This window comes from Diabrotica virgifera, chromosome 7, assembly GCF_917563875.1.
Source record: "Diabrotica virgifera virgifera chromosome 7, PGI_DIABVI_V3a".
Lineage (NCBI taxonomy): Eukaryota > Metazoa > Arthropoda > Insecta > Coleoptera > Chrysomelidae > Diabrotica > Diabrotica virgifera.
In genome coordinates, this window is record NC_065449.1 from 46,974,445 (window position 1) to 46,989,803 (window position 15,359).

At 30.6% G+C, this 15,359-nt stretch overlaps 1 protein-coding gene across 2 annotated transcripts in view; it reads right to left on the reverse strand.

Annotated features, from left to right (window-relative positions):
• Positions 1-15,359, reverse strand: part of LOC114330917 (calsenilin-like) — a 454,604-nt gene that overhangs the window by 83,179 nt on the left and 356,066 nt on the right. The window lies entirely within an intron of this gene.

Here is a 15,359-nt window from a genome sequence, read left to right on the forward strand (position 1 = left end):
AATATAGAATACTAAGGAGGGAAGAGAAGAAAATACACCGCAGAAAGAAAAGAGAACATAAAGAAAAAGAACTTCAAGAAATTGAAGAATTAAATAAACCAACAGAAACCAGAAAATTCTACTAAAACCTAACAAAAGCAGAAAAGAATTTAAACCAAGAACAACGATGTGCAGAGACAAAGAAGGAGATATAGTAACTCAACAGAGTGAAATACTGCAAAGATGGACTGAATTCTTCAAAGAGAAGTTTAAACAAAATGGAGATCCACTATACGATGAAATTATACTGGATCAAACGGATACCAGAGAAACAAACCCCCTTCAGTAGCTGAAATGCAAGAAGCAGTTACCAGACTGAAAAAAAAACAAGTCACCTGGATTGGACAACATTAGCGCAGAATTAATAAAAGAAGGCGGAGACTCCCTATTGAATGCGATACACGAACTTATAGTGAACATATGGAATAATAAACAACTGCCACAAGACTGGAATACAGGAGTAATCATTCCACTACATAAAAAAGGAGATCAGCTTCAATGTAACAACTACCGGGCAATAACGCTTCTGACTGTGGCATATAAAATACTGTCAAATATTGTGTCTGAGCGATTGAGACCATATGCGGAACAAATAGTTGGGGGATATCAATGTGGTTTCTGCAGGCAGAAGTTCACAATAGATCAGATCTTCGTTTTGAGACAAATCTTGGAAAAGACTAGTGAATTTAATATAGACACACATCATCTCTTCATTGATTTTGAGAGTGCTTATGATAGTATCCATCGAGAATTTCTGATCCACGCCCTGAAAGAGTTTAATATTCCAACTCAACTCAATGATATAGTAAAAGAAACACAAAGTACAGAGCCAAATTCGAATTCAAACGCACTAACAGATACAATCCATGTTAGAACAGGCCTACGAGAGGGAGATGCCCTATCCTGTATTCTATTTAACATTACATTAGAGAAAATAATTAGGGAGTCAAAAGTCAACACCAGAGGAACAATAATAACAAAAAGTGTACAAATATTGGCATTTGTAGATGATGTTGGTATCATAGCTAGAAGCAAAAGAGAAATGATAGAAGCATTTAATGCGATAGAAAGAGCGGCACAAAACAGTGGCCTAAATATTAATGAAATAAAAACCAAATACATAAAGGCCAGCCAATCGACAGGCCAAAGAAAACTACATATAGGCTATTGATTATATTCAAAATAAGATAGCTAAAAGGAACTACAACGTTAACGGGGTTTTATTATTTCATATGGTCAATGGATATCTATATATGAAAAAACCGCGGAGTGCTACCATTTAAAGGGGTGCGTTTTTGAGAAATGGGTGAATTAGTCCCGGGGCACAGGTTACATTGGGGTGAATTCTATGCACTTTTGGTACAAACATATCTACATAAAAATTGTTGCCTGGTAAATTTCCTATCTAAATATCACTTTTTAAAGTCAATGTTACTTTTTTTTACAAAAATATATTCAAAAGAAAAAGCACAAAGAAACCCAAAAGAAAGAAATTTTGTTTTTGTTCCCATAACTTTTGTCCACGAGGATATAGGTATAGACATTGCTTTACAGAAAAAAAAACCTACATATTTCTTCTTTAAAATATTGTTTAGTAAAGGTAATTATGATTTATAGTTTTCGAAATATGATTTTTCAAAGTTCTCCACTGACAGCAATTTTGGGCAATTTTCCTTGTTACTTCGCAAATATTGTTCTGTAACTTTTTTCTACGTAACTTTAGGTATATGCAATGGTACACGTAATAGGAATAGAAATCAATTACCTTTAAAATGGTCTACTATATAACGTTGTACGATTTTTTTAAAGAGATTATGGTTTTTCAAGGCTTTATACTTTTAACGATTTTTTATAATATAATATAAAAATAAAATAATATTATTATATAATACATAATATAATATTATATTATATATACTATATGCCTAAGAGATACCTTAATATATACTAATACCTAATATAAAAAAATATTATTTTTTACATTTTTTACGAATATTTTTTAAATTTCTCATTATAACTTTTTTTTCTTGTACATGAATATACTATACCTATATTGCTCAATAAAGAGGGCTTACTTTCTGTTCTTTAAAATGGTGTATCACCTATATTTAAATAATGGAAACCGAGTGATTATTTGATATGTTTTCACCTGTATTATTTAAAATTATTTTTTTTACAAAAATTACATAAACATTAGTCTTAGAAAACATCACTTTAGTTAAAATTATTTAAACGTTGACATTTACAAAATTTTCAAAATCAAAGTCCATTTCTTCGTTAGCATTTATTAGCTCCAATATCTTCCTGGCACCTCAGTTATCTTAGAGTTCCCACAATTAATACCCATGCCCATGCACATGCACCTTTTGCAGAATATTGAACAACTAATTCCTATCTTCCTACAACCGCAGTTTTTTTTTACATCTTTTGGTACATTTACATACTATTTTTTCAAGCAAAGCTTGTGGTGCAGGAGCTTTGACAATAAATATTGGAATTAATACACATTTTGAAGTTTTCCCGGCCGAGTCAAGTGGAATCAAAATATTATCTATAAAAAAATAAGATTACATAACACACAATCACATAAAAAAGTTATACATATTGAGAAATTTAAAAAATAATCCTAAAATCAAAAATCGTTGCGAGTACTTATTACATTTTGAAAAAGCATATCTTACTCAAAAATAATCCTAGAATTTTTTGTAATACACCATTTTAAAGTAAACAGAATAAGCTTTCTTTTTTATTATTATAACATATACCTAAATGTAGAACAATAAAAGTTATAATGGGTAATTTAAAAAATAATCGTAAAAAATATAAAAACTCATTAAAAGTAAAAAATCTTGAAAAAGATAACCTCTTTAAAAGAAGTCGCACAACATTACACAGTAGAACATTTTAAAGGTAATTGATTTCTATTCCTCTTACATGTACCATTGCATATGCCTAAAGTTACGTGGAAAAAAGTTACAGAACAATATTTGCGAAATAACAAGGAAAATTGCCCAAAATTGCTCTGAGTGGTGAACTTTGAAACATCATATTTCGAAAACTGTAAATCCTAATGACCTCTACCAAACATCATTTTAAAGAGAAAATATGTAGGTTTTTTTTATGTGAAGCAATGTCTATACCTATATCCCCGTGGACAAAAGTTATGATACAAAAAACAAAATTCCTTTCTTTCGGGTTTCTTTGTGCTTTTTCTTTTGAATATATTTTTGTAAAAAAAAAGTATCTTGGACTTTGAAAAGTTATATTTAAATAGGAAATTTAACCAGGAAAAATTTTTATGTAGACGTGTTTGTACCAAAAGTGCATAGAACTCACCTTAATGTAACCTGTGCCCAGGGACTAATTCACCCATTTCTCAAAAACGCACCCCTTTAAATGGTAGCACTCCGCGGTTTTTTCATATATAGAGATTCATTGACCATATGAAATAATAAAACCCCGTTAACGTTGTAGTTCCTTTCTATAGTACATAATCAATAGCCTAATAATCTGACAATAGGAGACTATAACATCGAAAGCGTGAAAATTTTTACATATCTAGGTTCACTAGTTACCGCAGATAAAAATGTCAGTAAAGAAGTTAAGAGAAGAATACCTATTGCTAATAAAACATATAATGGACTAATTAAACATCTAAGATCTAACAACATCACGAGAAAAACCAAATGCAAAATGTACAAAACCCTGATAAAACCGGTCAATATAAATATTGATAAGAGACATGGACAATGGACACTGTCGAAAAGCGATGAGAACTTATTAGGTACGTTTGAACGAAAAATCCTCAAAAACATATTATATAAGGCTGTGAAAGAAAATGCTGTATGGCGCAGAAGATATAATTTTGAACTATATGCAGCATACAATGAACCCGACGTCATAACATCCATAAAATTCGGACGTCTGCGCTGGATGGGCCATGTTGAATGAATGTTGGAGACCGAAACACCAAAACATATAATGAGGCAAGCACCAGTAGAGAGAAGGTCAAAGGGAAGACCCAAACTTAGATACATGGAACAAGTGGAACAAGATCTGAAAACACTTGAGATTACCCACTGGAAGAACAAAACAAGGAACAGAACAGAATGGCGGAAAATCCTAGAACAAGCCAGGACCCAAAAAGGGTTGTCGAGCTACTGATGATGATGATTTCATTTTTAAAACCAGATCTAAGCAACTACAGACTTTGTAAAATTTATCAATTTGATTATACATTTGTGTCAAAAATTTTCAATAATTAAATATTATAATTTCCTAAAAAGTCATGTCAACTGTCACTTGTTGTGAAGAAAAAGAAAAGTATCTATGGTATATTTTTAAACCAAGAGGAGTAAACTAAAAAGACAGATTCACACCCAAGAAAGTTACTAGAAAAGTTACCAAATACATCTTCTTTTTTGGTTGATCATATCGGCTTTCGACGGTAATCCATAAATATTTTATTATACTAAAACTTTGCTAAAGAGTTTTAAAACAACTGTTTTTTTATACAGTATGTGCCTGTAAGTTGTATCCATATGGAAAACTTTTTTATTATTAATTTTACGAAAAAAAGTTATTCTTCATAAAAAGCTCTGCATGGTCCAGAACCTACTATTTAACCATCAAATATCAAATTTTTTGAATATTATAGGAGATATGTCAAAAAGTTTGAATTTCACTTAAGATTAAAGTAGCTTTATTTTTCACAATATTGAAAATTGCTTTTACGAAAAGTTATTTGGAATTAAAAAGTATATTTTAGTAGGCAATTACATCCTTCTAATTGAATTTTTTTTTAATTATGGATAACTAACATTATTTTCAGTTATTTCAATTCAGATAACTCTTTTATTATTAATTTTACGAAAAAAGTGATACTTAATAAAAAGTTCTGAATGGTCTGAAACCTAAAATACAAAAATTTTATGTCAATTTTTATCAATTGTATACGAGGTATGTAAAAAAATTTGAATTTCGATCAAGAGTAAAATAGGTTTATTTTTCACAATATCGAAAATTGTTATTATGGAAAGTTATTTAGAATTAAAAACTATGTTTCGGTATGTAATTACATCCTTTTAATTTAAATATTCTGAGCTATAAAGGTACTTTACTTTTGATCTAAATTTACCTTTTTTGACATACCTCGTAAAAAATTGATAAAATTTGATATAATATGGTTGTATTTTAGGTTTTAGATCATCCAGAACTTTTTATCAAGAATCACGTTTTTTCGTAAAATTAATAATAAAAGAGTTACCAGAATTGAAATATGTAACTGAAAATAATGTTAGTTATCCATAATTTTTCATTTTTTTTTAATTAGAAGGATGTAATTGCGTATTAGAATATAGTTTTTAATTGCAAACAACTTTTCATAATAGCAATTTTCAATATTGTGAAAAATAAAGCTACTTTACTCTGGAGTGAAATTCAAACTTTTTGACATACCTCGTATAACATTCATAAAATTTTATATCTGATGGTTGAATCATGGGTTTTGGACCATGCAGAACTATTTATAAAGAATAACTTTTTTTCGTAAAATTAATAATAAAAAAGTTTTCTATATGGATACAACTTACAGGGACATACTGTATAAAAGGAGACTAAAAATCTAAAAATTAAAGGAATAATGCAGAAAACACAAAAATCGCTGATATAACTCAATTAAGCTATGAAATGCCAAAGTGTTAAAATTTCATAAATGTCATTAGCGTCAAAATTTCATAGAAGTGGATTAAACTTGCCTGCGGTTGGACCAATTACAAAGAAGCATTACAATTAATTTTAATCACTGCTCCTGCTTTAAAAAGAAACTATAACAGAGCACATCCTGTCTTTGTCCGCTGTCAGTAAATGCCTCATGCACTCATGCCTCCATTCTGCATGCTGACAACGTGCGCTTCAGATGGTAAGGTTTGTAACCTTACCATGATCAAAAATTAGTGTTTTTTGTGACAGTCCTTTGTGCCTGTATTCGATGTGTTTTCAATGTAACAAACCAAAATTTCACAACCGACAATTTTTTTTCGAAACTTCGAACAAGGTATTTTCAATTAATAAAAAACTGCATAAGTTAAAGTTTTTTTAATCTTACATAATATCCATATATCTTTATAGTCGTATTTTGGGATTATTGACGTAAGTGGAACTTTTGAATTTTAATATCAAATATATTAGAGATCTTTTATTGCAGCATAACTCTGAAGATGTCTTTCTAAGCCGAAAGCGCTCAGCTAGTAATTTTTTACACACTTCAAACGTAATCTTCTCTCCCTGTCATTCAGTAGTCATAAGTGCGTACAAAACCATTTCAATCTTTATAATTAACAACATAAGATATGCAACTGATACCGTGATTATGACAAGCTCTGCTGAACAACTCCACCTACTATTAAACAAGACAAGCAGTTTCTGTGAAAAATATGATGGACTAAAAATGAATATAAAAAGCCTAAATATCTTAAATTTTTTCCACGGAAATATTTGGGGAAGGCCTGTATCCAAAGTTGTATAGAAATAAACTTACATGCATAGAAATCGGCCCACTTAAAAATTTGGTCATTTTTGATGTCTCATATTTTCTAAACCTATTGGCCGATTTAAGTGACTTTCTGAACATGTTATAGCCTGATTCTTTAACAATACCGCAGTAATAATATTGTTGCTAAACAGGTAAATTTTCATTGTATACCGGGTGTACCAATCAAACTGTGTTTTTTTTTCTCAAAGTTCGCATCACCCTGTGGAATATTCTACCATTTATAAAATACTGAAATTAAAACCCAACTATAGCCTCAGGTTTTCTTAACATTATGTTCTTTGATTCATTCGTTTATGTTGAATAATAAAAAAAAGTTAGGTTATTTAACAACTAGACATGTTCTTCATCAATACACGGTGTTTCTAAAAAAATGCGACAAACTTTAAGGGGTAATTCTGTATGAAAAAATAATGACAGTTGGCTTTATAAATGATGTATGTCCGCAAATGATTCGTTTCCGAGATACGGGATGTTGAATTTTTTCTTACAAAATGACGATTTATTTACTGCTTTTAAAACTAGTTGAGATATTCAAATGAAATTTGGTAGGTTTTAAGAGATAGTTATTGCTAATTTTTGACATAAAATTAAGAATTTAATATTCACAATTGGCGTACATACGGGTAATATGATCGGTAATATTACCCGTATGCGCGCCAATGGTGAATATTACATTCTTAATTTTATGCCAAAAAATTCGCAATAACTATCTCTTAAAACCAACCAACCATTTCATTTGCATATCTCAACTGGTTTTAAAGCAATAAATAAACCGTCAGTTTGTAAGAAAAAACTCAACATCCTGTATCTCGGAAACGAAACATTTGTGGACAAACGTCTATCAAGCCAACTGTCATTATTGTTTCATGCAGAATTGCCCCTTAAAGTTTGTCGCACTTATATAGAAACACCGTGTATTGATGAAGAACATGTCTAGTTGTTAAATTACCTAACTTTTTTATTATCCAACATAAACGAATGAATTAAAAACAAAATGTTAAGAAAACCTGAGGCTATAGTTGGGTTTTAATTTCAGTATTTTATATATGCTAGAATATTTCACATGGTGATGCAAACTTTGAGAAAAAAACACAGTTTGATTAGTACACCCGGTAAACAATGAAAATTTACCTGTTTAGCAACAATATTATTACAGTGGTATTGATAAAGAATCAGGCTATAAGATGTTCAAGAAATCACTTAAATCGGCCAACATGTTTAGGAAATACGAGTCCTAGAAATGACCAAATTTTTAAGTGGGCCGATTTCTATGCACGTTAGTTTAGGCTAAAGAAGAAAATATATTAAATTTGAAAACAAAATATTATTTTTTCTTTAAATTGAATTATTACAATTTATTCTCGTTGGCTTCTTTTACTTGATTTTATATTAATTTTTGACTTAACTTATATTTCATAATATGAATTAACTTATATTTCATAATATTCTTCGTTGTGTAAAACTTGACTTATAAACATTTAGAACCTCAAGAACCCCTTAAATCCCCATTTCTTTACCAATTTGAAACTAGCCTAGTTTTCTTGAACGATATCCACGCTTTTCCCCAATATCCACTGTTTGTATAACACAGCAAGTCAATATACTACATCGTATATATAAACCTAAAAAGTTGTGACATAAACCAAATATAAGCCAGCGTTGTTTTTCCGTAGATGCATGACAAAATAGAAACTTTATTTTGAAAGGGAAAACAAAATAACAGTAAGTCTTTTCTTTTGTTCAATATAGAATCTTATGGAAATCAGCCAGATCCGGCATCTTAAATCGTATCCGTTTTGGCAAGAAAAACAAGAGAAATCGTTTAAATTTTTTTATAAATTGCTTCGGTTCAGTAATATTTTGAAAACTATAATTAGGTCCTTTTAAATAATTTACATCGTGAATATACACTGCGCGTCAGAGAAAACGGGCCACCCAGATAATGGGTCATTGCTGTCTCGAATTTCCTACACCTCTTGTCCGATTTAAGTGATTTTTTTTAACATGTTATAGCCTTATTTTTAACAATATCACTGTACTAGTAGTGTTGATAGACAGGTAAATTGTCATTATATTCCGAATGTACCAACCAAGCTGTATTTCTTTCTCGAAGTTCACCACACCCTGTGGAATATTCTAGCATTTATAAAATACTGAAATTAAAACCCACCTATAGCCGCACGTTTTCTTAACATTTTGTTTTTTTATTCATTCACTTATGTTGGATAATAAAAAAGTTAGGTAGTTTAACAATTAACCATGTTCTGCAATAATACGGGTTCTTTCTAAATAAGTGCGACAAACTTAAACGGGCAATTCTACATGAAGAAATAATGAGCGTTTGCTTTATAAACATATTATGTCCGCAAATGCTTCGTTTTCGAGATACGGATTGTTAAATTTTTTAATATATGCAAATGAAATTTGGTAGGTTTTAAGAGATAGTTATTGCGCACTTTTTGACATGCAATTAAGAATTTTATATTCTACATTGTCGAGTATACGGGTCATATTACGCGTATGCACGCCAATGGTGAACATAAAATTCTTAACTGAATGTCCAAAAATGCGCAATAACTATCTCTTAACCTTCGGATGACCAAGGGGGTTAAATTTTGACCCCAATGTATATTTTTATTTAATAAATTCCGAAATATTTTCAATTTTAAACTCATTATTTTTTTATTTGACTTTAATATCATTCTAGATACCCTCATATTTTGTAATAAAAAAATTCCCTATATTCTACAAAAAAAAATAATAATATTTTCTGAATTTGGGGTCAAAGACGAACTCCCTTGGCCTTCCATGTTTCAATTTTATATTAAGTAAATACCGTCTATTACGTGGAATTTTTTGTAAGAAACATTCCAATCTTGAAAAAAATTGTTTGTTAAGCCTGTGGTGATGTAAATTATTGTATATTTTAATTTTTTTTTAGTTCTATGTTCAGAATGATGATTCCTATTTTTGTGCAGTTGTACTCAAAATATGTTTTTCTAATGTTTATTTATCATTTATTGATACAATACTAACATTAAAATTACGAATACATTATTATATTTCTTAAAACAACTTACTTTTTTTGTCAATTGTCATTTTTGACTGGGGTCATTTTTTACCCCCGTTTGTCATCCGCAATAAATCGTCAGTTTGTAAGAAAAAATTCAACACCTCGTATCTCGGAAACAAAGCATTAATTGCAGACTTATGTTTATAAAGCAAACGGTCATTATTTTTTCATGCAGAATTACCCCTTATAGTTTGCCGCACTTATTTAAAAACACCCTGTATTGATGAAGAACATGGCCAGTTGTTAAAGTACCTAACATTTTTATTATTCAACATAAGCGAATGAACCAAAAAACAGAATATTAAGAAAACCTAAGGCTATACATGGGTTTTAATTTCAGTATTTTTTAAATGCTAGAATACTCCACAGGGTGTGGTATACTTTGACTAAAAACACAGTTTGATTGGTACACCCGGTATACAATGACAATTTATCTGTCTAGCAACAATATTACTACCGCGGTATTGCTAAAGAATAAGGCTATAAAATATTAAAAAAATCACTTAAATCGGACAACAGGTATAGGAAATTTGAGAAATCAAAAATGAGCCATTTTGTGGCGTGCCCGTTTTTCGTGCCGGTCAGTGTACCAAAAATTATTAATTACTGTGCTTATAGGAGTGTCTCTCCAAATTTATATTATATCATAATTATTATAATAAACAAGATATAAGTTTTAAATCTCGCAAAAAATGAAAAATCTTTGTCATGGTTTATACACTCACGGACAAAAATATTGCATATTTGGAGATTAACGTGTTAAATAAAATTTTTTGTGCTGCCCCCGCTGTCATAGAAATAGGATTTCATTTCCGAATGCGATGTTTTAGTGTGTCGTATAAATGGTATAATCGGATTTAAATTTAAGATGGGCTATATGATGGCCAATATAATTTTTAAATTGAATCTCATCAATGTAAGTATTCACTATTCTACCGACATGAAGACCTGCGTTATGGTGCATTAACACGAATCTGTTATCAAATATGGCTGGCAAATGGCAAAACATGATCTTATAAAATCTTTTTAATGTACATATCAGCTGTCATTCACGCAATTACCTCCACAAGTTTGGTCTCTCCTTTCCAAGAAATACCGCTCCATAGCTCTATGCCGCCACCACGAAAATTAGCACTCTGTATGAGGTTACATCTGGAATACCGTTCACCATATGAAAGTAAGATTTACAAAACTTCGTCTACAGAAGTGTTGGCGAAAAGTATGTCAGTTGCAGAGCCGTGCGGTACATTTTTTCAATATGATGCAAGTCTTCGAAATGCCGCCCCTTAAATATGAGTGAAACTTAATTTTTATCTTTATTAAAAGAAACTACACAAAATGAACGAAAACTTTTAGGCCTGGATCCCGCGTACTAAAAAAAGTTGATTAATAGCAAGCTGAAAATTTGTTAATAGCTTAAAGGTGTCCAGTAGGACAAACTTTGATGTACGGGAACACTGGAACAGGGGAAGTTTTAATTGTGGAACAGATTAAAAATTTGTAACGTCAGACTACGAAAACGTCCCATGTATTTTGTCGGACAGAACTTCCAATTGATTTGTTACCCTTCATTAAACTCTCACGAAAAAATAAGACTGCTATTTATCACCTGTCATTTGAAATGTTTTACGTGTCGGACTTATTAGTTGGTGATAAATACCAGTCTGATTTTTGCATGAGAGTTTAATACAAGGGTAACGTTTTCGTAGTCTGACGTTCCAAATCTTTAACCTGTTCCACAATTAAAACTTCCCCTATTCCAATGTTCCCAAACATAAAAGTTTTTTCCGCCTTGACACCATTAAGCTATTAACAAATTTTCAGCTTGCTATTAATCCAGGCCCATTTTATTTTAAAAACAAAACATACTTTACATTATGAAATACATACCTATGTATTAACACTACATTAAGAGTGGGTAGGCGCAAAATTTGCTTGCAATGCGTTTTAAATACATTAATTTCTTTTTCGAATCCTGAGAAAACTAATTATTATTTTCGAAAAATTTAAATGCAGAATAAAAGATTACATTTTTACTCAGGGCCGAAAGTCCCTGCAAATCTCTTTAATGTTTATTTGAATAAGTTAAAGGGTGAAAAAAAAAAGAGAAAATTGAGTGTAATTTTTAATTTCACATATCTTATTCAAAAGAAACCTTTTATTTATCCTAAGGGACTTTCGGCTCTCGGTAATAATGTTATCTTTCAATATGCGTTTAAATTTTTAAAAAATATTTATTCGTTTTTTCAGGATTCGAAAAAAGTGAAAGTATTTAAAAAGCAATGCACGCAAATTTTGCGCCTATGCTCTCAAGTAACATTTACAAAAATTATAATTTTACCCTTCTTACTTTAATTTTGGCAAACTCGTCAATCAGAATGGTTGTAGTCTAGTGGGGATTAGTGAGAACTCTATTGAAATAAGTGCTAATTTTTTTATTTTTGTTTGTCTTATGGAGCTTCGTTAAGAGTTTTTAATTTTGAAAAACTTCTTTCCCCACTAGCTACCGAGACAGGGAATGTTAATAAAATTCATAGTTTACAACTACATTTGGGTATAAAGAAATTAGGTCATTTTGGTGCAAATAGTTCAAAACCTCTAAAGGTTTCATGGAGTATGGTATCAGTTGAAATAGATCACTCAATTCTTCTATTAGAAGATCATTATATCATCAGATTTTTTTTCTTTTTCTATTGAAAGTATTGAATGAAGGTTCATACAATATTTTTCTAGTGTTTCATCATATATTTCCCTTAATTTAAAAATATATAAAAATTTAAAATTTTTATGAATTTCTAGAAGTCAAAATCGATCAATCAAAGAATTAACGGCAATGTCTAAAATATAGATGAACAAATTAATTTTTTTAGCTTCATCTGTTAAGAGTTCATCCACAGATTTTTCCTAGTCAAATAAAAGCTTTCTTCTCCTGGCTGAATTTTATTTTCAGCTGTAAATTCGGAACTTATATCAAAATTTTCTGTAATTTCATTAAAGTTTAATTTTGCTCATTGTCTGTAACTTTTCATTTTTTCTATAGTTTCTGACTACATCTTTACAAAATCTGACAATTTTTTTTATTTTACTGATTATGCCGCCCCACTTGTGATGCCGCCTGATGCGACTACCTCGCCGCATCATAGCACGGCACGGCCCTGGTCAGTTGTAACCTCATACAGAGCGTTAGTTTTGGTGGCGGCGGCATAGTGCTACAAAGAGGTATTGCTTTGAAAGCACGTACCGAACACGTGAAGGTGATTAACTTTTAACTACCCGCGCATCAAGTTATAACATAACTACACGCGTGGCGTACTTTATGGGCGTTGGCCACAAGAAAATACACTTAAAAACAGCGGGTTTGTTTATTTATTTTTTTTTGAAAAAATACACTTAGTTGTTTGTTATAAACGTTATTCGGCATCAGTGAATACTTGGAGCTCCTTCTCAGTAAGCCGATTGGGATTTATAACTGAAATCATGGAATACTGGATTACATGATAAATAAAATTACTAATAAAAAAGTTTTTGAAATGTGATTTTTTACAGGAGAAAAAGTATTGTTTATAAAGAAAAATATATTTTGTGACATAATGACTAAAAAACAATTGAAATATGAACTTATATTACTACTTTTATTAATATAATCGTGGAGTATATTGTCCACCACCGAAAACAACAAATAATAAACTGTAAATTACGATCTTCCTAGAACGCCGATTATAACGAAACTAAAACCAAATTGTAAAGCACATTCCAGTGATAGGTTAGAGAGATAAACAAGGTAAAAATTAAATTTTTAAATATATTTGCAGTAGAATTTGTATATCTGGCGTACAAAATACGCCAGCGCGTGTAGTTAACGGTTAAGCGAACCTCAACTGATATGTACATTGAAAACATTTTAGAAGACCATGGCTTACTATTTAGAAGCCATATTGGATATGACATATTGGTGCTAATGCACGTCTTGATGCCGTTAGCATAGTGCATAATTATGGTAGGGGAGAAAAGTATGCTAAATATGCAGTCACTCGAGCGTTTTAGTGACCTACTTGGTTGTGATTATTAGGTCCTAAAACCAAAAAAAGTTAAATAGAATTTTCCATTTTAGTGGGCGTTTTCCATTTTTTAATTTAATTTTCCATTTAAAACAATCGTTTTTTCGGATTATACCGCCATCTATTTATAACTCGAAAAAATGTTTCAAATAAAATAAACTTATTTTTATGCAAATAATCCAAATCTGCAATAAAAAATGGGGTTCCCCTTTAAGATTTTAAAGTAACCCCCCACCCCACTTCCGTGGGGGTTCGTGTTTGGTACCATTCGATAGATTTTTCAAAAATATTGAATAAGTGTATTTTGCAGTTTTTCGGTTTGATGTTTATTTTGCGAAATATCGCGGAATTTGTATTTAAAATTTTAAATTTACCCCTTACCCCTCTCCGTGAAAAGTCGTGTTTGGTATCATTCGATAGACTTTTGAAAAATATTGAGTACGTATTTTTTAGTTTTTCGATCTGACGTTCATATCACGAAATATTCGCTTTTTTTCTGTGAAAATTTTTGACTCACCCATTTCCGTACGCCCCGCTAAAATCGTCAGATTTTTGAAATATACACTCTTTTGCATGTACTTAACTTGCCTTATATTAATCTGACAATTTCGAGTATTGTTAAGGATAATTTTTTTTTCGGGCCCCCCTGAACGAACGTCCCTGTGTTAAGAGTCAATATATGGTAGAAGTACATTTGCAGGGTACCACGTTTCTCCCCATATGATAATCTGACGCGCTTGAGTAACTGCAAAAATCCCCGCTTGGGCTCCCCTACCATTATCTCAATGAGATTCAATTTAAGAAATACTATTCATATGATACAGAGGGGCTAATATAAGGATAGCCGCAAAAAAAAATTTCATTCCACATGCATATCCAATATTTTTGTCCGTGAGTATATTTTTTTGGAGTGTATAATTATAAATTAATTAATAATTATGTAAATTAATAAAACTCTTAATAGTAGTATAAATAGTAAATAATAATACTTCATAATAAGATACATTTAAAGCCCTCATATTTATATTTCTTTGGCATTTACAAATTATTTTGCCATTTTTTTACGAATTGTTCCGTTATCTTCATTTAGATCTTTAAAGCCATCTCTGCAAAAAATATCATATATCTCTCTAATATTTCACAAATTTATTTTATTACTATCGATTTTGTATCCTCCTTAAATTTCCGAATATTTTTAGGTACATATTGCGAAAAATGGATTGTATTGTCTCAGCAAAGAAATTTTCTGATTTATGTATATCCATATTTCTCATTTTCCCCTTTTAGGGTGGTTTTCGGTGCATGAATAACATATGGGATACGAAATATATTCCCGAAAAATAAACGAGTAAAAACGTTAAACTTTTATTGTATATGGGCAAAAAAGTGGTTGGATATTAGAAGGCGTATAGGCTGGATTTTCGTGATACTCTTGGTATTTCTTGGCTGGGAATGGCTTATTTGCTGTATTTATTGCCTTTGATATATTACGCAAGGTTACCTATATTTTTTATTTCGTTGATATAGATATTAGTTTCTGCCGTCGGAAATAAAATAATGAAAATGCTCAATAACAAAAACAGTATGGACATTTTTGTAGCTGAAGCAAAATTAACCAGACAATTCGATAAAGACA